The sequence below is a fragment of the Scyliorhinus canicula genome, chromosome 6 (assembly GCF_902713615.1).
Source record: "Scyliorhinus canicula chromosome 6, sScyCan1.1, whole genome shotgun sequence".
NCBI lineage: Eukaryota > Metazoa > Chordata > Chondrichthyes > Carcharhiniformes > Scyliorhinidae > Scyliorhinus > Scyliorhinus canicula.
Genome location: NC_052151.1, coordinates 46688463 through 46711128, shown reverse-complemented (window position 1 = coordinate 46711128; position 22666 = coordinate 46688463).

Below are 22666 nucleotides of genomic sequence, written 5' to 3'. Positions count from 1 at the left end.
GCCCTGAGCCTCAGCCATTGGCCGCACAGGCCTTAGAATCAGACACTGTTTTTCATTGGAATCAGTGATGTTCCACATGGTGTCATTGCTAGCCCCTTGGGACGGCACGTTGGCACAGTGCTTAGCACTGCTGCCTCACAGTGTCAGGGACTGGATTTGATTCCTACCTCGGGTGACTTCATGGAGTCTGGCCTTAGACTTGTTGCCCTTAAGGCCTCCACCGCAGACACCACCCGTGCATTGTTGGCCTGGATGGCACACATGGTTGGCACCATCTCCTAACCTGCAGCAGTTCAACTCCTCCAACTGCACCTTCTGGCACTTGATGGTTGCTGACACCTCCTCATATAGTCCCTGTCTCTGAGACTGCATCTCCACAAAATCATCCTTTCCAGAAGCCTGAAATCTGCCTGGACTGCAGCCAGACCCTGAGGTCAGAGCTGGGGGGGGGGGGGGGGGGGGGGGTTAGGGGTGTGTGGTATGGGAATTGGTGACTGGGGCACAATGTTTCCTACTTACTCTGGCCACCATGAGGAGGTTGAGCAGTTTCTTTCTGCACTGCTGGCTCATCCTCACGTTATTGCCACGGTGCTGACGACCTCTGCCACCTGCGTCGAGGCCTGGTGAATGGCGGCAGCTCGCAGCCTCCTTCCTACCCCGGGGTACAGGGTGGCCCGCCTCTCCGCCATGATATTTACAGGGCCTCCAGTTCAGCATCAGAGAATCATGGTGCTGCTGGCCTTTCTGCCATCTTGTTGAATGGGATGGTGTGTGTGGGGAATGGAGCGCCTATACGCTGCTGCAGCCTGGCAGCCTCCCGAGTGCCAATCCCGAAACCATTGAATCAGATACCATTTTTCATTGGAATTAGTGATGTTCCACATGGCGTCATTGCTAGCCCCTTAGGACGGCACGCTGGCACAGTGGTTAGCACTGCTTCCTCACAGTGTCAGGGACTGGGTTTGATTCCTACCTCGGGTGACTTCATGGAGTCTGCATGTTCTCCTCGTACCTGCGTGGGTTTCAACCGGGAGCCCCGGTTTCCTCTCACGGTCAAAATATGTGCAGGTTAGGTGGATTCGCAATGCTAAATTGTTCCTTCATGTCCAAAGGTTGTGTGGGGTCATGGGCTTAGGGCGTGAGTGTGGGCTGGTGCAGACTCGATGGGCCAAAAGGCCTCCTTCGGCTCTGTGAGGATTTTATGACTCCATGATTCACGGTCAGTGAATTGGTCCCGGTCTGGTGCCAATTTTGCCATCACAGTCGTCCACTAATTCTGCCCCAGCATTAACACTTATTCTCAGCAACGGAGAATCGAGCCCAAGAACTATTGTTGGTTGGTCATCAACACAAGAGTTTGTCATTTGTATAGATATGCAGACAGCACTCTGTATAACTGATAGACATATATCTGCACACCCAGTTGGACTGCTCCCATCCCTGAAAATACTTGGTGGCTTCCAGATAGGAAGTTAGTGATCTGAGAATCTTATTGCGAAACGTGCTCACTTGATTAGTCACTTTGGATTTTTAAGAGCACTCACATTATTAAATAGTTCCCATTTTGCAAAATTGTCTATTAAAGTGAATGGAGGACAGAAAGGAACAGATTTTCCATAATATGCTATGCTTGAGATCTTTATAATTATATTTTCAGATGTTACTTCAGAGTGATATGTTTGATTGTATATTTTATAAAGAATGATACAGTTGGTTTTCAAACGTTTTGGGGATAAATTGAGACTAAACTGTTTAATTGGAACTTATTTAATAAAATGTTAGAGCTTTTTAATGTTCTCATCATCTTAAGAATATGAAGTCAGCAGTATGAAAATCATTTTGTTCAGCTTAATTTCCCTCAAAATCTGAATCAGTAATTGCAAAATATGAGGATCTGAATCTAAACAGAAAATGCAACTACTTCATAAATTAGCTCATAACTTAATTAAATAAAAAATGAATGTGACATTATCTGAGTCATGTCGTGAAGCCCATCTAAATAGTGTGCACAATGCTGAACGTGATTTGTGGCCAAAGGTTTTCCTCCAGGTCTCAAACCATTCATTATTTAAACACAGTTCTGAATCTACAATTTCACATTTAGTCAGTATTCAGAATCACTAAAATAATTTAGAACTTTTACCTCGAGCATTAAAGTTGGAGTATTTAATTCTAGTCATGCCTGCTGCTTTAAGACAGAAATGCTTGGCACATGCAGAATGAATTGGGCGGGGTTTACCACGCAACCCACCACGTGTTTCGCGGTGGAGGGAGGCGGCCTGCCATCGGCCGGCGTCGGGGTTTTCTGTTGTTAACGGGGTTTTCCCTCGTCACCAGCAAACCCGCGGCAGGGCCAGTCCGCTGCCGGGACTGAAAGAACCCGCCAGCCTGAAGCGCCGGAAAGTTCTGGCCCCGGGCGGGATCTACCACACAACTCGGCATCAGCTCCGCCTACCACCCCTAAAATTCCAACCCCCCACTCCTCCACTCTCAAATAACTGGCTGACCCCTCATACCCTCCCGACTTTCGATCTTCGTGCTTGTTCCTCAGAACACCCTGGCGCCCACCAGCACAATCCCTTCATGTCTAGGTGCAGTGCCCACACATGGCTCCTGCAGATGCCAGAGATCTGACGCCTCGCCCCCTGTGAGGAACTGGCCCTGGAGATTGTGGGGTTGAATGAGGAGAGAGCAGTCACTCACAGCGAGGTTGGCCTGCACCACAGACGTGAGGATCCTCTGCCCCTTCACCCAGATGACCTGTCTCAAGAGAATTGTTCATGTCAGACAAAATGATCCTTCCCTCTGACCACATGCCCATTGTCTCGCAGGAACTCCATCTAATGAGACTGGGCCATCCGGAGTCATTCCGCACCCCGCCACTCAAGAGAACACCACAGAGAGCTCCATTGAGGTGTCACAGCTATCACCCCCATCTTCCATCAGCGCTGACGCACATACCTCAGTGGGCAGCATTAGTGGGCAGGCTTCTGTGCCACAATCTGGTGTGCACCACACAGTGGCTGATGTACATCAGGTGGAGGCAGGAACATCCAAGGGAGTCAACAGTCAGAGTTCTGCTGGATCCCAGGAATCAGCTGGGTTCCAGTCAGATGCCGAGCCTCCGGACAAGATTCTCCAACTGCTGTTGTAGATGACAGGACACAGCCATGACATTCAGGAGGAGATGTCAGGTACATTCCAGCCACTACATAGTTGATTGGAGGAGTCCCAAGGCTTCAGGGCAGGAGATGGTGGCGACAATGTGTGACACCGAGAGCCAACAATGATGTCCATCAATGTGTTAGTTGTTTCACATGTCAGTGCCATTCTCCATCCAGAAGCCACAGCTGTGCAGGCCCTCCCACATGGCCCAATCTCACCAGAACCAAATCCTGGCATTCACATCATCAACTGACGCTCAAGTGGCAGATGAACATCCTTGACTTCCAGCGTGTTTAACCCGCGGTGACGTGCCAGTCACATGCAGCACTCACCACACCAGCAACAAAAGCATTAGCAATCTGCAAAAGCATTTATTCAATGGTGTTATCAAATGGCCCATTTGGAACAATGTCACGCACCAGGCCCCGCTACATCTATCAGCTTCAAACCAAATTGCCTTTTGGATTCATCCGTTCCCCTGAGCCCGGAGTTCCAGGATCCAGGTATCTTAGAAAAGATTGTTCTTTTTTCCGGCTACAGAAAAGGAAGATAACAGCAACAGCATCCTCCAGGAATTTGCAGACACCAACAGGAGCAAGCAGCAAACACAACCTGCAGCTGTGAAGTGCTCACAAAACTGTTATTGGCCAGAGTTTAGAGAACCCCAACATTTATCATGGAGTTCATCTGACCCACAACTTTTAATAGATTGTGGTATGGGGAGCACACGGCCCACTCGACAGGTGTGGTACAGCAGAAATGGAAAAGCACTTTTTAAAGCAAAACAATGTTTATTCTATGAACTCAAGTTAACCTTTTTAAAACACAGTGAACATCTTAGCAACCATTAATTCAAATACAACCCCCAAAGAATACAACACTAAATAATCCTTAAACTTTCCTTTTGACATCCATAAGACATGTAAAAAATTTTTAACAGAAGCACATCAGGTTTAAATTCACTACTGAGAACGTTATCACTCTGAATTCACCAAATGATCCAGAGATAGTCTTTACATGGCAGAGAGAACAACATTACACATTCTGTGGCTGGCTGCAGCTCCAACACGGAAACCAAACCAAAAAACACAGACACACCCCAAGCTTTTCTCAAAGTGAAACTAAAAAGCAGAGCCAGAGCTCAGCTCCAACCACACTCTGACATCACTGCAGTAATATGAGCAGACAAACATTTCATAAAGTGACACTCTCATGACATAACTAACAAGGGTAAATCGTCTTTGGCAATGGCCATCAGCTGTGAAGCTAGAGGCAGGTTACAGTCAAAGTGAATGAAATTGACGTTCAACATTGAAGCCGCGTCAGGGCTTGGTCTGGAGTGAGGCTTTGGGCAAGATTTACTCCGGAATCTGGATGGGTCATGGCCAGTAGTTCCTGGGAGAGGTTTCCCTCAGGTCATTACGCCTCGCAACTTCCAACCAGAGTAACATCAGGGGGTCGAGGGATGAGCTCTGCCCGTCGGAGCTCCTCAGTGCAAGATATGCAGCTGAGTGTGGGGTCCTCAGGGCGTTCCCCACCTGGAACCAAGAAAAGCCCAGAATGCCGTTCGATAGCGGGGTCAACTGCGACCCAGGATTTACTTTTTTTCTTTAGTTAAATTGCGCCCTTTCATATCCTTATAGGCTCAAGGTCAATATGATGGTTTTGATGTGTCCTGGACCTCAGAAACTTGAATGTATTTCTAAGAAAGGATAGACCTTAGATTTGGACTTTCAGTTATGAAGAAGTTTATACTAACTTTCAGTGAGAGCAAAGTGCTGTTATATCCAAGCCAATTCCACTTAATTTTTGGCTCCACTGGGTTGTAACTTATGATTGGCAAATTATTAAGAAGCCTAATCATTTTGAGGCAATGGTAATCATTGTTAAGCACTCAATTAGGTAATGAGACACTTAATCCAATAAAAGTAAAAACTTAGAAACGTTTCTTCTTTTGTTAATCATACAGCACATTATGGGCAGAATGGTAGCACAGTGGGTAGCACTGTTGTTCACCGCTCCAGGGTCCCAGGTTTGATTCCCGACCTGGGTCACGGTCTGTGTGAAGTCTGAACATTCTCCCCGTGTCTGCGTGGGTTTCCTCCGGGTGCTCCGGTTTCCTCCCACAAGTCCTGAAAGACGTGCTGTTAGGTAATTTGGATATTCTGAATTCTCCCTCTGTGTACCCAAACAGGCGCCGGAACGTGGCGACTGGGGGCTTTTCACAATAACTTCATTGCAATGTTAATGTAAGCCTACTTGTGACAATAAAGATTATTATTATTATTTGGTGTCTGCTTGAGAGTCCCAAGAAATCTTACCTTAGATTGTCTAGCTAATTAACAAGAGTTAAATTAAATAATCTGACTGCTAGTAAATTAGAGTTTTAACTAGTTGTGATATGATAATGCTTGTATTGACCTATTTTTTCACCATACTTGTAAGAGGCCCTGGTGAGAAGCAGCTGAGAGATAAAGTTACGGTCTGGGTCTGCACTGACTAAACATTTGCTTGACCCCCAAATGTCCAAAAGGAACAAAACAGCAGAAAGACAAATGTCACTGAAATTCAAGCGGAGCATGTGTATATGGGAAGTAAACATCTACACGTTGGTAGAATTCCAAATGCTCGGATAAAGGGCAGAGAAAACAATAGTGCCTTGAATGCTAGATACGGCAACTGGGTGCCAAGGTCACGTTGTTTTCCTTGCTTTGCCAGGCAATAATATCAATGTGTTGATAAGGTACCAAGAGTATTTTTCAACAGGTTGTCCAAGAGCTTGAGTCATGGGCAAGGACCCAGCGTGGACCAGTCAGATGTGTAACTGACATCTCTTGCATTTGGGTGGCACGGTAGCACAGTGGTTAGCACTGTTGCTTCACAGTGCCAGGGTCCCAGGTTCGATTCCTGGCTTGGGTCACTGTCTGTGTGGAGTCTGCATGTTCTCCCCGTGTCTGCGTGGGTTTCTTCCAGGTGCTCCGGTTTCCTCCCACAAGTCCTGAAAGAAGTGCCGTTAGGTGAATTGGACCTCTGGGTGCCCAAGCAGGTGCCGGAATGTGATAACTAGGGGATTTTCACATTAACTTCATTGCAGTGTTAATGTAAGCCTCCTTGTGACAATAAAGATTATTATTCTTCATTGGACAGCACGAATAAAAACAAGGCAATTTTTATGTTGAATCAATCTCCACAGGCTTTTATTTGCAGCAAGGGTAGAGGAAAGAGTATTCTGGGCGTGACATGTATAGTTGGCGAGGGGTTTGAGACCTTTGAAAGTGAAAATTTAGTTTAACAACACACTGGAACAGTCTCTTCTTCTCTCAATTATGATTTCAGCCATTGGTGGGACTTGACTCGAAGCATATGTTCAAAATAAGAAGTCTTACAACACCAGGTTAAAGTCCAACAGGTTTGTTTCAAACACGAGCTTTCGGAGCACGGCTCCTTCTTCAGGTGAATGGAAAGGCTTGTTCCAGAAATGTTTATATAGACACAGTCAGAGATGCCCCGGAATGCGAGCACCTGCAGGCAATCAAATCATCAAAGATGCAGAGAGAGAGGTAACTCCAGGTTAAAGAGGTGTGAATTGTCCCAAGCCAGTTCAGTCGGTAGGCCTCTGCAAGTCCAGGCTTGTTGGTGGGGGCCGAATGTAATGCGACATGAATCCCAGATCCCGGTTGAGTCCGCATTCATGCGTGCGGAACTTAGCTATAAGTTTTTGCTCAGCAATTTTGCGTTGTCGCGTCTCCTGAAGGCCTCCTTGTAGAATGCTGACTCGGAGATCAGAGGCTGAATGTCCTTGACTGCTGAAGTGTTCCCCAACTGGAAGGGAACAGTCCTGCCTGTTGATAGTCGCACGATGCCCGTTTATTCGTTGTCGCAGTGTCTGCATGGTCTCGCCAATGTACCACGCTTCGGGACATCCTTTCCTGCAGCGTATGAGGTAGACTACATTGGTCGAGTCGCACGAGTATGCGCCGCGTACCTGGTGGGTGGTGTTTCCACGTGTAATGGTGGTGTCCATGTCGATGATCTGGCATGTCTTGCAGAGATTACCCTGGCAGGGTTTTGTGGTGTTGTGGTTGCTGTTCTGAAGGCTGGGTAATTTGCTGCAAACAATGGTTTGTTTGAGGTTGCGCGGTTGTTTGAAGGCCAGTAGTGGGGGTGTGGGGATGACCTTGGCAAGATGTCCATCCTCGCTGATGATGTGTTGGAGGCTGCGAAGAAGATGTCGTAGTTTCTTCGCAGCCTCCAACACATCATCAGCGAGGATGGACATCTTGCCAAGGTCATCCCCACACCCCCACTACTGGCCTTCAAACAACCGCGCAACCTCAAACAAACCATTGTTTGCAGCAAATTACCCAGCCTTCAGAACAGCAACCACAACACCACAAAACCCTGCCAGGGTAATCTCTGCAAGACATGCCAGATCATCGACATGGACACCACCATTACACGTGGAAACACCACCCACCAGGTACGCGGCGCATACTCGTGCGACTCGACCAATGTAGTCTACCTCATACGCTGCAGGAAAGGATGTCCCGAAGCGTGGTACATTGGCGAGACCATGCAGACACTGCGACAACGAATAAACGGGCATCGTGCGACTATCAACAGGCAGGACTGTTCCCTTCCAGTTGGGGAACACTTCAGCAGTCAAGGACATTCAGCCTCTGATCTCCGAGTCAGCATTCTACAAGGAGGCCTTCAGGAGACGCGACAACGCAAAATTGCTGAGCAAAAACTTATAGCTAAGTTCCGCACGCATGAATGCGGACTCAACCGGGATCTGGGATTCATGTCGCATTACATTCGGCCCCCACCAACAAGCCTGGACTTGCAGAGGCCTACCGACTGAACTGGCTTGGGACAATTCACACCTCTTTAACCTGGAGTTACCTCTCTCTCTGCATCTTTGATGATTTGATTGCCTGCAGGTGCTCGCATTCCGGGGCATCTCTGACTGTGTCTATATAAACATTTCTGGAACAAGCCTTTCCATTCACCTGAAGAAGGAGCCGTGCTCCGAAAGCTCGTGTTTGAAACAAACCTGTTGGACTTTAACCTGGTGTTGTAAGACTTCTTACTGTGCTCACCCCAGTCCAACGCCGGCATCTCCACATTATGTTCAAAATGGCATTTGAGGGCAGCAGAAGAAAAGAAAGCACTGCTTGCTGAAGGGTTCCCACCGGCTATTCCCTTTATTCCCAGTGCAAAACAAATTCTAACATTACTGGAACTGGGTAGCTATTTAGATATAAAAGCAAAATACTGCCGATGCTGGAGATCTGAAATAAAAATAGAAAGCCCTGGAACACCTCAGCAGGTCTGGAAGCATCTGTGGAAAGGGAAACGGTTAACGTTTCGAGTCCAAGTGATTCTTCTTCAGAATTTGGAACTAGATACGTTGATCTATGCAGTGTGAACTATATCAAACAGTAATTCAACAGGAATAAAAGGCCATTGCTGCCTGAAGGACAGTGAGTAACACCTGAAAATAAAGAACACTTTATATCCCTCCAAGTTTATAATCCTCACCAAGATGGGCTGATGAAGTAATTTAGTGTGACCCTTTAATTTATGGGATATAAGCAGTGCCGAGCTATTTCTCAAGGTATCCATTCTACTTCTTTGAAAACTGTGAAGGACTAAAATGTACAACCACTCACGGTGCTCTTTAGTGCACATTTCTGATAAAAATTTGTTTTTTCAAGAAATGTTGCACTGTCTAATTTATTTAATCAAGGATGATAATTATGGTTCTGATAAATTAGTGGAGATTCTCCAGGCTTGTTGCATTGTTTTGGCACAGTGAATGTTGGAAAATCAGATGGTTTGAAGATTAATGCAAGCACAGGAAAATCTCTGGTGTGACAACAAAGGAAAGGACATTTAAAATAAAAAGGGGATACTATTGATAAACTAATTGAATTTAAGGGAGGATAAAATCTCTGATTTGGATGGTGTCATAATATACACATCAGTATATGATGGTACAGGGACACACACTGACTGACACACTGCAAGACCAATCAACACACACAACACAGCAGCCAATCACCAGTTAGGGCACGGTCACTATAAAACCAGAGGGCACTAGTTTTCCCGCTCATTCGGGATGCAGCCTCTGAGACAGACAGAGCCCGCAGTCAGTAGCACAAACATCCACTATGTGCTAGCAGTATAGGCTGGTCAGGTTAGGCATAGGTCTTCAATCAATCTAACATAGTGTCGACCCACAGTGCAAGTATGTTTAACAGCTCTTAGTTAAATAAAATAGAGTTGTACTATTACAAGTGTTGGTAGCCTGTCTATGTTACTGCTAGGGTAAACGCAGTCTCCACAGATCCAGAGTACCCAACACATCAGATGGATTGCCCATATTTTAAAAAAAGTTAAGGAAAGATTCCAAAGGCACCAAAATGCACATGTAAATAAAAATCATTAAAAAAAACAGAACAGGAGCAGCCATTTTAAAAAGTAGTCAATGAGGAGTCCCGAAAAGGAGAGTCAAAAATAGTTTCATTTCCTGCTCACTCTAAGAAATGCCACAACAAAGTATCAGTCTAAGTCCCAGCCAGCACCATCTTGAGTTGCCAGCTCCTTCCTCAGCAGGGGAGCCGCACGGGGAGATCAATCGGGTCGTTCCCGCGGGTCTCGTGGTAGTTACAATAGAAACAAAGAACTGGGGTTCATATCCAAAAGGAGAGAATTGAGAAATAGAAACGTGATGTTTCCAGTGATGGCGTGGCACCTCGGTTTAGCTGTGAAAGGTTTGGCATGCTGTATTCAAAACAATAATATATGAGACATTGGTAAAGGTTTAAAAAAGATTGACAAGAATGATACCACAACTAAAGGTTAATGTAATAGCTCGGACCAAGGCCACTCTAAGACAAAACTCAGGTTTATTCCTTGAACAAAAAGAAGCCGCAACCGTGATGTACTAGGCCAGCATCCCAGCCTGGGACCATCGGGAACACTGGTCCGGGTCTGGGTTGCACATTTTAAATTCCCGCCAGTGAGTCCCTATTGGGTGGGCCACCATCCGCTCAATATGGTAACTCGAACTGCACAAACCCCCCGTGGTCTTCGTGGGCATCATAACAGTTATACCCAAGCCTTTATTACCTTCTGTAGAACTGAGAAGGTTGAAAGGGTTATTTAATGGAGTCCTATAATAATACTCTTTATTGTCACAAGTAGGCTTATATTAACGCTGCAATTAAGTTCCTGTGAAAATCCCCTAATCGCCACATTCCGCCGCCTGTTCGGGTACACAGAGAGAGAATTCCGAGGGCGTGATTCTCCGCTCCCCATGCCGCGTTGGAGAATCGCGGCTCGCCGTTTTTCACGGCAACCGGCGATTCTCCAACCGGGATGGGCCGAGTGACCTGTCGTTCGCGACCGTTTCACGACGGCGGCAACCACACCTGGTCGCTGCCGTCGTGAAACGGGTGTGGAGATGCCCGTTTGGGACTTGTAGGGGGCCTGGTGGGGAATGAGCACCACGACTGTGCTCGGGAGGGGACAGGCCCGCGATTGGTGCCCACCGATCGTCGGGCCGGCGTCTCAATCAGACGCACTATTTCCCCTCCGCCGCCCCACAAGATCAAGCCGCCACGTCTTGCGGGGCGGCTGAGGGGAAAGACGGCCACCACGCATGCGCGGGTTTGAGCTGTCAGCATCGTGACATCAGCCACGCATGCGCGGGTTGGAGCCGGCCAACCAGCGCATGCGCGGCTGACGTCACATAGGCGCCGCCGTCGCGTCATTCTCAACGCGATACCCCCGCGGCCGAGAATAATGGAGCACCGCTCCAACCCTCCCCCGGGTGGGCGTGAATTCGATGCGAGGAGCGGGCTCCGAGGCCGTCGTGAGACTCGGCCGAGTTCACGACGGCCTTCACGATTTTCCGCGGGAGCGGAGAATCGCGCCCAGAATGTCTAATTCACCTAATAAGCATATCTTTCGGGACTTGTGAAAGGAAACCAGAGCACCCGGAGGAAACCAAAACAGACACAGGGAGAACTTGCAGACTCCACATAGACCCAAGACGGTAGTCGAACCTGGAACCTGCCGCTGTGAAGCAACAGTGCTAACCACTGTGCTACCGTGCCACCCATGGAGTCTGAAAGCTTTTGACAGGGTAACAAAGCGAAGATATTTGTACATTTGGGTGGGGGAAAACAAGGAGGTAGAAACATACCACATCCACTAACAAATGCATTGGGGACTTCAGGATAAAAATCGCTTTAACCAAAGGATAACAAGAATGGGAACTCACCATTAAAATTCTCAACTCTCTCAGATTTACCATTGGGAAAGTTCATTGCCCGATTAATGAAGCACACTCCAAGGGGACCCAAATATTTCTTATTGGTTATATTGAATTTTTAAAAATAAATGTTTAAAATAATTGTTTTTTCCAATTAAGGGTCAATCAGCATGGCCAATCTACCTACCCTGCACTCTTTTGGGATTTTTCGGGGTGAGACCTATGCAGAGGCGTGGAGAATCATGTTGTTTGAATTTCAAATCCCTTTTAACTGAATGAAATGAAAATCGCTTATTGTCACAAGTAGGCTTCAATGAAGTTACTGTGAAAAGCCCCCAGTCGCCACATTCCAGCACCTGTTCGGGGAGGCTGTTACGGGAATTGAACCGTCTGGCCTGCCTTGGTCTGCTTTAAAAGCCAGCAATTTAGCCCAGTGTGCTAAACCAGCCCCTTAGTTTTATAGTTTGAGAGTTTAGTTTTAGACTCCCCTTAGGAATTTTAGAAAGAGTAACATTAATTTATGTGATGCAGCAATTATTAATGTGGGGTGAAACTTCAGCATTAAACTGACACCATTCTGATTTAAGGCTTGTTTTGAATAATATTGTAGCATTGCCCATTCATCTCTGGGTACAGCTGGAAGTAATATTTTGATAATCAATCTCTCACTTTAATAATAAATGCACAGAAGAATAAATAACATTACATGGAATATCTGTGCATGGTCGATGGCTGCTGTGCTGGCAGAGTTTACCTTAAGCAGCATAAATGTTTTATAATCTCTCCGTGCAGGCTCTAATAAAGTACAAAGCACAGAAACATAGAAAATAGAAGCAGGAGGAGGCCATTCGGCCCTTTGGGCCTGCTTCTCCATTCAATATGGTCATTGCTGGATCATCACATTCAATACCCTGATCTTGCCTTCCCCCATATCCCTTGATCCCTTTAACCCCTAGAGCTATATCTAATTCCTTCTTGAAATTTCAAATTATCTTCGCCTCAATTACTTTCTCTGGGAGCAAATTCCACAGATTCACCACTCTCTGGGTGAAGAATCTTCTCCTTACCTCAGTCCTAAGTGGTTTACCCCTTATCCTCAAACTATGACCCTTAGTTCTGGACTCCCCCACCATCGGGAACATTCTTGTGAATCTACTCCGCCTAATCCTGTTGGAATTTTTAAAGTTTCTATGAGATATCCTCACCCTTCGAAACTCCGATGAATATAATTCTAAGCAACTTAGTTTCTCCTCATGTCAGTCTCGTCATCCCAGGAATCAGCCTGGTAAACATTCACTTCATTCCCTCTACAGCAAGGATATCCTTCCTCAGATAAGGACACCAAAACTGCACTCAATGCTCCAGGTGTGGCCTTCCCAGTGCCCGATACAATTGCAGTAAAACATCTCTATCCTATACTCAAATCCTCTCGCTGTGAAGGCCAAGATACCATTTGCTTTCTTTACTGCCTGCTGTATCTGCACGCTTACTTTCAGCAACTGATGCATGATTTATTGATTGATTGATTGATATTTATTGTCACATGAACCGAAGTACAGTCAAAAGTATTTTTCTGCAACCAAGGAAATGTACACAGTACGTATATAGTAGACAAAAGAATAATTGACAGAGCACATTGACAAATGGTACATTAACAGATAGTGATTGGTTACAGTGCAGAACAAGGGCCAAACAAGCAACAGATGAGCAAAAGCAGCATAGGGCATCATGAATAGTGTTCTTACAGCGAACAAATCAGTCCGAAGGAGAGTTGTTGAGGAGTCTAGTAGTTGTGGGGAAGAATCTGTTCCAATGTCTGGATGTGCAAGTCTTCAGACTTCTCTATCTTCTGCCTGATGGAAGGGTCTGGAAGAGGGCAAAGGCTGGATGGGAGGGGTCTACTTTCAAGAAGGCAGCTCTTATCTCTGAGGCTGTACCTTCGAGGACACCAAGCTGAGTATCCACCTCTCTCAATTTACACCCATTCAAATAATAATCCGCCTTCCTACTTTTGCTACCGAAGCGGATAACCTCACATTTATCCACATTATACTGCCATACACTCACTCAGCCTGTCCAAATCCCGCTGAAGCATCTCTGCATCCTCCTCACAACGCACGTTCCCACACAACTTTGTATCATCTGCAAATTTGGAGATAATACATTTAGGCCAGGACTCTCCGAGCCTCCGCGCCAAAATCGCGCTTGGCACGGGGGCAGAGAATGGGGCATCAGACCTACGATTGGGTCCGACACCGGGAAGCGAACCTCTAGTGACCGGAGAATCGGTGCCAGACCCATGCGCGCAGTTGACACAGTGCCAGCCGGGGACCGTTGAAAGAGACCCCCACGGTGATTCTCCACAGTCAACCGGCCGAGTTCCCGCCAGCGTGGTTCACGTATGGTTCCACCTGGCGGGAGCTCGGCGCTGCGGCTGCTGTGGCCGTCGTGGTGGGAGGGCAGGGGGGATCAGTCTCCGGGGGGGGGCCTCCACGGTGGCTAGGCCCACGATCAGGAGCCACCGATCGACGTGCGCACATGATCTGGTAGGGGCCTACCTTCTTCCATGCCGGCCCACTATGTGGGTCCGCCACGTCACATGGGGTTGGCGCAGAAGCGGACACCATGTGCATGGGCGGACTCGTAACCGGAAGTGCTGGGCCGCGTATCGGCATCCTGAGTTGCGTGCAGTACTCCGGTGCCGTGCTGGCCCCCTGTGGGCCACGGAATCACTGGACCAAGAGGCCCGTTGACGCCGGCATGAAACACTCCGGTGTTTACGCTGGCGTCAACATGTAGCCACCGTTTTGAAGAATCCCGGCCTTAGTTTTCTTGTCCAAATCACTATTATATAATGTGAACACAGAACATCAGAGTGTCTGATTCTGCTTCGCGTAGCTGTTATGTTTGCATCAAAAATGTGACTTTTGCCACCAGGTCAGGTTCTATAACATGACATGAAATACTGAACACAGCTGGGGAGCGTGTGAGGTGACTGGATAAAATTAGCTCAGATGCAATACCGTGATTTATATATCATCATGCTTGTTCAACAGCCTTTGATTCAAATTTAAATTCAGCAATCCCATTCTTCTATTGGCAAGCCATGGAATCCTTAGAGTGCAGAAGGAGGCCATTCATCCCATCAAGTCTACACTGGCCCTATGAAAGGACCCTCGACCTATATCCACTCTGACGTCCATCTTACCCTATCCTCGTAACCCCATAACCTAACCTGCACATGAAGGGGCAATTTAGCATGGCCAATTCACCTAGCCTACACATCTTTGGACTGTGGGAGTGCACCTGAGCTCCCACACAGACATGGGGAGTATGTACAAACTCGACACGGACCAAAAAACAGAATTAAACCCGGGTCCGTGGTGCTGTGAGGCAGCAGTGCTAACCACTGTGCCACCTCATGTGGAAGAACTGTTAGGCAGCATGTCCAGTCCTTCGTTGCACGTGGGACAACACATTTCATGGACACTGTCTATCCAGAGCGGTGGATACTATGGGGTGGAATTTAGATTGGTGTGTTAAAATATGATTGTACACATTTGGAGCACTGTGTTCGAGGCATTACAGCTCAGTAAGCGCATAGTGACCTTGTCAGGGGTGCAGTGGTAATTCAGCTGAATGACACTAGAGTTAAAAGAGTTAAATTATTAGGGTAGGATGCAACGGTGAGGCTTATATTCCAACAATTTAAAAAGATTAATGATGCTTTAATTGAGGTGCTCAGGATGAATAACAAGTATTCTTAGGGTAGATAGAGAGAACCATTTTCTCTTGTAAGGGAGTATAGGAATTTTTAAATTAGGAATAAAAACAGAAAATGTGGGAAAGATTCAGCAGGCTTGATAGCATCTGTGAAAAGAGAAAAAGAGTTAACAGGGTGGATTTTGAGAACCATTGAAGTTGGGCTGGGAGGCAGGAGGGCTGGCAATATGGCAGCGGAAGGTGGCCGGACGGGAGCCCGACATCTTCCCGCTGCTGTGACATGTTGACATGATGGAAACCTTAGTTGCACAACCACCCGTTAGGTGGTAAATTGAGATGCTTATTAACCCAACTAATGGCCCATTTCCTGCCCCCACAGGCATTTTGTTCATGTTAGAAAGTCTCTTTACTACTTAGTGAGACTTACAGGTCCTCGTTGCTGAATCCCTCACAAGCAACATGCTAGGGGGGGTTTACCACGAGATTATTCATGAATGCCTGTCTTCTCAACCTTGCTCCTCGCCTGATCTGTGGTGATCCTCAGGTTAAATCACCATTAAAGCAACCTATGGTCATCTGGGACTATGGCGACTTTACCGGGGGTTACCATTAACCAGAAACTGAACTGGACTAGCCATATAAATACTATGTCAACAAAAGCAGGTCAGAGGCTAAGAATGAGTAACTCACTTCATTGCTCCCAAAAGTCTGTCCAGCATCTACAAGGCACAAGTCAGGGGTGTGATGGAATACTTCTCACTTGCCTAGATAAGTGTAGCTTCAACAATACTTTATAAGCTCAACCATCCAAGACAAAACAACCTATTTGATTGGCACCCCATCTATAAACATTCACTCTCTCCATTACCAACGCACAGTGGCAGCCGTGTGTACCATCTGCAAGATGTACTGCAGAAACTCACCAAGGCTTCTTAGGCAGTGTCTTCCAAACCCATGACCACTACGATCTAGAAGGACAAGGGCAGTAGATATCTGGGAACACCATCAGCTAGATGTTCCCCTCCAAGTCACTCATCACCCCGAATTGGAAAATAAGTCGCCGTTCCTTCACTGTCGCTGGCTCAAAGTCCTGCAATCACTTGCTGAGAAACACTGTGGATGTACATAGATCACATTGACTGAAGTGGTTGATGAAGATAGCTCACCACAATCTTCTCAAGGGCAATTGGGGATGAGCAAAAAATGGTGGCCAGCCAGCAAAACCCACATTCCATAAATCAATAAATAAAGATAAACTATGGCCTCCCAGTGGCTTCCCACTGATGGAATGGGGGATCAACTTTCTTGCTGCGTGTTCTCTGGCCATTTGGGGTATCCCGGGAGTATTGGTAACCTCATGCTGCCTGCATAACAATAACACCCTCCTCCTGATACTACTTTTTGGTGCCAGCTTGCTTGGACCCGATTTCTCCAAAGAAATTCCCCTTTTTATCATGGTACCATGCTTGGTAGATATAGATATCTATAGATCAGTATTAATCTAATTGAATTGTGAAACATGCTCTAAGGAATGAATGGCTATTGCTATTCCTGTGTTCTCTATGTTCCAGAACAGAATAATTGATACCATTTGAGTACCATCTTGCCTGATTTCCAGCAGACCATGGTTCCCTACAGTTTATATTCACAACTCTAAAACAGACTTGACTTGTATTTGGTTTGAATTTTTAAATGGACAGGTTGTTAGCCTGAATCACCACCTAGTACCAGGGGAATACCATAAGACCAAAAGACCATAAGGCATAGGAGCAGAATTAGGCCACTTGGCCCATCGAGTCTGCTCCACTATTCAATCATGGCTGATATTTTCTCATCCCTATTCTCCTGCCTTCTCCCCATAACCCCTGATTCCATTATTAATCAAGAACCTATCTATCTCTGTCTTAAAGACATTCAGTGAATTGGCCTCCACAGCCTTCTACGGCAAGGACTTCCACAGATTCATCACCCTCTGGCTGAAACAATTCCTCCTCATCTTTGTTTTAAAGGATCGTCCCTTTAATCTGAGATGGTGTCCACTGGTTTTAGTTTTTCCTACAAGTGGAAACATCCTCTCCATGTCCACCCTATCCAGGCCTCACAGAATCCTGTAAGTTTCAATAAGATCCCCTCTCATCCTTCTAAACTCTAATGAGTACAGACCCAGAGTCCTCAACCATTCCTCATACGACAGGTTCTTCATTCCAGGGATCATTCTTGTGAACCTCCTCTGGACCCTTTCCAAGGGTCCTTTATTGTGGCTCCTGCACTTCAACTTGTTTAATTTAGGTAACCACATCAGGAGTTCATGCTCCTGGCTGCATAGCTTAGGGACATTCAAGTTGGTAAATTTTCAACAAAATTGAGATGCAGGGTCGAGGGCAGGGGATATGGCTAAAACACTCTAGAATGTAACTACATAAGCACCAGCATAGGATGAAGCATACAGGGTGTAGCGTTAATGAGGTCAGTCCATAAGAGGGTCATTTAGGAGTCTGGTGACGGTGGGGAAGAAGCTGTTTTTCAGTCTGTTTGTGCATTTTCTCAGACTTCTGTATCTCCTGCCCGATGGGAGAAGTTGAAAGAGTGAATAAGCCGGGTGGGACGGGTCTTTGATTATGCTGCCCGCTTTCCCCAGGCAGCGGGAGGTGTAGATGGAGTCAATGTATGGGAGGTAGGTTTGTATGATGAACTGGGCTGTGTTCACGACTAACTGAAGTTTTTTGCTGTCCTGGGCCGAGTAGTTGCCAAACCAGGCTGTGATGCAGCCAGATAGGATGCTTTCCATGGTACATCGGTAAAAGTTACATGCTGAATTTCCTTAGTTGCCTGAGGAAGTATAGGTGCTGTTATGCTTTCTTGGTGATAGCGTTGACGTGAGTGGACCTGGACAGATTTTTGGAGATCTACACCCCTAGGAATTTGAAACTGCGAACCACCTCCACCTCGGCCCTGTTGATGCTGACAGGGGTGTGTACAGTACTTTGCTTCCTGAAGTCAATGACCAGCTCTTTAGTTTTGCTGGCATTGAGGGAGAGATTGTTGTCGCTGCACCACTCCACTAGGTTCTCTATCTCCCTCCTGTATTCTGACTCCTCGTTATTCGAGATCCAGCCCACTATGGTTATATCGGCAGCGAACTTGTAGATGGAGTTGGAACCAAATTTTGCCACGCAGTCGTGTGTGTACAGGGAGTAGAGTAAGGGGCTAAGTACGCAGCCTTGCGGGGCCCCGGTATTGAGGACTATTGTGGAGGAGGTGTTGTTGTTGTTCATTCTTACTGATTGTGGTTTGTGGGTTAGAAAGTTGAGGATCCAGTTGCAGAGTGAGGAGCCAAGTCCTAGGTTTTGGAGCTTTGATATGAGCCTGGCTGGGATTATGGTGTTGAAGGTGGAGCTGCAGTCAATAAATAGTATCTGAAGTAGGAGTCCTTGTTGTCGAGATGAACGAGGGATGAGTGTAGGGCCAGGGAAATGGCGTCTGCTGTGGACCGGTTGCGGCGGTATGCGAATTGCAGTCGATCAAGGCGTTCCGGGAGTACCGAGGTGGTGTGCTTCATGATCAGCCTCTCGAAGCACTTCATTACAACTGACGTCAGGGCCACCGGACGGTAGTCATTGAGGCACGTTGCCTGGTTTTTCATTGGCACCGGTATGATGGTAGTCTTCTTGAAGCAGGTGGGGACCTCGGGGTGGAGTAGGGACAGGTTAAAGATGTCTTCTGCCAGCTGCTCTGCACAGGCTCTGAGTGCACAACCAGGCCCGTCGCCTTCCGAGGGTTCACTTTCAAGAAGGCCGATCTGACTTTGAAAGCTGTGATGGTGGGTATGTGTGAGTTATGGGCTGCTGGGGCACTCGACAACGGATTGAGGGTTTCCCGTTGGAACTGAGCATAGAATGCATTGATCTCATCAGGGAGGGGTGCACTGCTGCCAGAGATACTGCTCGGCTTCGCTTTGTAGCCCATTTCTCTGTTTAGTCCTTGCCACAACCGCCGAAAGCCTGTCTGTGACTCTAGCTTGGTTTCATCATCTCTCTTGGCATTTCGGATGGCTTTGCGGACATTGTATCTGGATTTCTTGCATAGGTCAGGGTCGCCTGACTTCAACGCCTCAGGCCTGTCCTTCAGTAGGGAGTCAATCTCACGATTGAGCCATGGTTTCCGGTTGGGAAATGTACGTACTGCGTTCTTTGGCACGCAGTCGCCCACATATTTGCTGATGAAGTCTGTGACGGTGGTGGCATACTCTTTTAAGTTAGTCGCTGAGTTCTTAAATATGGACCAATCCACTGTCTCTAAGCAGTCACATAAGAGCTCTTCTGCTTCCTCGGACCAGCACTGCATGACCTTCTTAGCTGGATTTTCCCGCTTGAGTTTCTGCTTGTATGCCCAGAGAAGGAGCACCATCTTATGCTCTGATTTCGCAATGTGCGGTCAGGGGATGGAACGGTAGGCGCCTTTGATTTTTGAGTAGCAGTGGTTAAGAGTATTGTCACCCCTGGTGGGACAGGAGATGTGCTGGTAGAATTGGAACTGGATCGACATTCCTTTTTTGTCCCTTGACAAAATCCTGCAATTCCCTGCTGAACAATGCTGCAGGCATACCTGCACTACATGGACTGCAGAGGTTTGATAAGTTACCTCAGCATCGCCTTCTCAAGTGCAATTTGAGGTGGGCAATAATTCTGTCGGCAGTGATGTTCAGAACCCATGAACATAAAACCCCGCAACACCAAATAGGCTGTCAGTGTTTGCATCTTACAACAGAATATAACATGTTCAAACTTAAAGGTCGATCTATTTGCAGAGTTTTTGGGATCTGTAAAATTGAAATTTGGGTTTACCGCTGTTTGCCATTTTATGAGTGGCATCATTCTGTATTTGGTTCTCAGTTTGGTAATGTCATACCTTTATTTGTTGTACATTGCTCTGAAAGAAGCACATTTTGATTTTCAGAGTTCCAGGAGATACCCCATGGCACTCAAAATAATTGCATCGCCTGAGATAAATACCACCAAATTAAATGATTAATAAATGTTTCAATATCCATTTCTGGAAGATTATTATTGATGTAACACAAAATAAAAGAAGTCTGTTGCCAGATTGTTTTCCACTTTGCAATGTGAATCCCAACGATGTTCCTTCAACGCATAACAGAGCAATTGTAAAAGAACCATGCCACAAAGCAGACCTTGTGCAATTCTAAATTGGAATAGTACAAAACAATTATGTTGTCACCTTATAAAGATAACTTCAACTTATCAGCAACGCTTTCAACAAGATACACCATGTAGCTTTGTAGAAAAAGATCTTGTCAAGCGACCGGTGCATGTTTAATTCAATCATGAGCATGCTGACATTCAGTGATTATTCTTCTTTCTGTTTACCACAAAGATCCCTTACATACCCTTTTTCTAAGCACACTACCTTCACTGAGTATTGATCTTAATTGTTCAAAAGAAGTTTTGGACTTGTTTACTAATGTGTAGCTTCTGGACTTAACTTTGCTATTCTGCAAAGTAACTTTGGAGAATTTAATTGCAGGAATTTCAACTTGCTGGTTTAGCCAGAACTAAAAATAGTTACCACATCCTAGTTTTAATCATCTGCAATTCTACAACCGAGTCCTTTGTTCTTCGATGTTTGGCTGACAACAAGCTCAGAGGGAGTTGTTACAATTCTGGACTTGATAAGAAGATTATGTTTAAACTGTCTCCTTTAATTTAAGTGGAAATAGGTGTGCCCTCCAATAGTTTCTGCTTGGAGACGAGCCTATAGGAACTCACACTGCATCTGCCTGGAGACAAGCCCATGTAATCTGGTTGCCATGAGGATAGGGCATCAGGTCAAAAATCATTGAAATGAATTAATATTTGGAGACAAAGAACGATGCAGCGAACCTTACTGCTGCCAAACTATCAAACTCTCAGGGGTAGTCAGAATGAGAGTTTTGGGGAAGAAGATCCACAACAGGTGCTGCTATGCTGGGCAGGAGAAAAGAACAGTTTTTGGGTTAATCATCAAGCAGAAGGCTGATAAGCATGGAACACCTGTTCAAGGTAATCAATATTGAGAAGAGGGTTCTGGGCAGAATTGGTAGAGAGAAACCATTCACTCTGATGAAGGAGCCAAAACCTGAGTGCACAAATATAAAAGGTGATCGGCAAAACATTGTAGAAACATTTATTTAAGCAGCCGGTGGTTAGGATCTGGAATGCTCAGCCTGAGAATGTGGTGGAGGCAAATTCAGTCATGGCTATGAAAAGGGAATTGAATAAGCGCCTGAAGAGAAAACAAACTACAGGGTTATGGGTAGAGGACAGGGGCATGTTATTCTCTGAATTGCTCCTGTAGACAGCAGCACAGACACAACAAGCCAAATGACTTCCTTCCGACCTACAACCATTCCACGATTCCATTTCAAATAAGGCAAATTTCAAGAACAAAAATCTAATTGAGCTCAATCTCTGTGGGGCTAAATTGGCTCATCCTCGAATGTGGAGATCTCAGTGTGCGATCAGACCACGCTCATCCAGTGTAACATGGGCAGCATGATCTTTTGTAAAATAAATTTAGAGAACCCGATTCTTTTTTTTTCCCCAGTTAAGGAGCAAATTAGCGTGGCCAATCCAGCTCCTCTAAATTTTGCCCCATGGACCTTAAACCTATGTCCCCTGGTGACTGACCCCTTTGCCCTGGGAAAGGGTGCCTGCCCATCCACTCTATCCAGGCCCCTCATAATCTTGTAGATCTCTATCAGGTCACCCCTCAACCTCCGTCTTTCTAATGACACAAAGCTAAAGCCCTCCAGACCAGGCAACATTCTGGTAAACCTCCTCTGCACCCTCTCCAAAGCCTCCACATCCTTCTGGTAATGTGGTGACCAGAATTTTGCACAATACTCCAAGTGCGGCCTTAGCAAGATTCTATACAAGTGTAGCATGACTTGCCAGTTTTTATACTTGATGCCCCGCCCAATGAAGACAAGCATTCCATATGCTTTCTTGACTACCTTGTCCACTTGTGTCCTTCAAAGATCTGTGGACCTGCACGCCCAGATCTCTCTGACTTTCTGTATTCCTCAAACTTTTACCATTTATGGTATATTTCCCCTCCCTGTTAGATCTACCAAAATGCATTACCTCACATTTGTCCAGATGAAACTCCAGTTGCCATGTCGCTGTCCAAGTCTCCAAGCTATCTATGTCCTGCTGTATCTTCTGACAGTCCTCAACACTATCTGCCTCTCCACCAACCTCGGTGTCATCCGCAAACTTACTAATCAGACCGGCTACATTTTCTTCCAAATCATTTAATTACCCCACAACTAACAGAGGCCCAAGCACAGATCCCTGTGGAACACCATGAATCACAACCTTCCATTCAGAAAAACAACCTTCTACTGCTATCCTTTGCCTTCTGTGACCAAGCCAGTTCTATATCCAACTTACCACCTCACCTCTGATCCCGTGTGACCTCACCTTTTGTACCAGT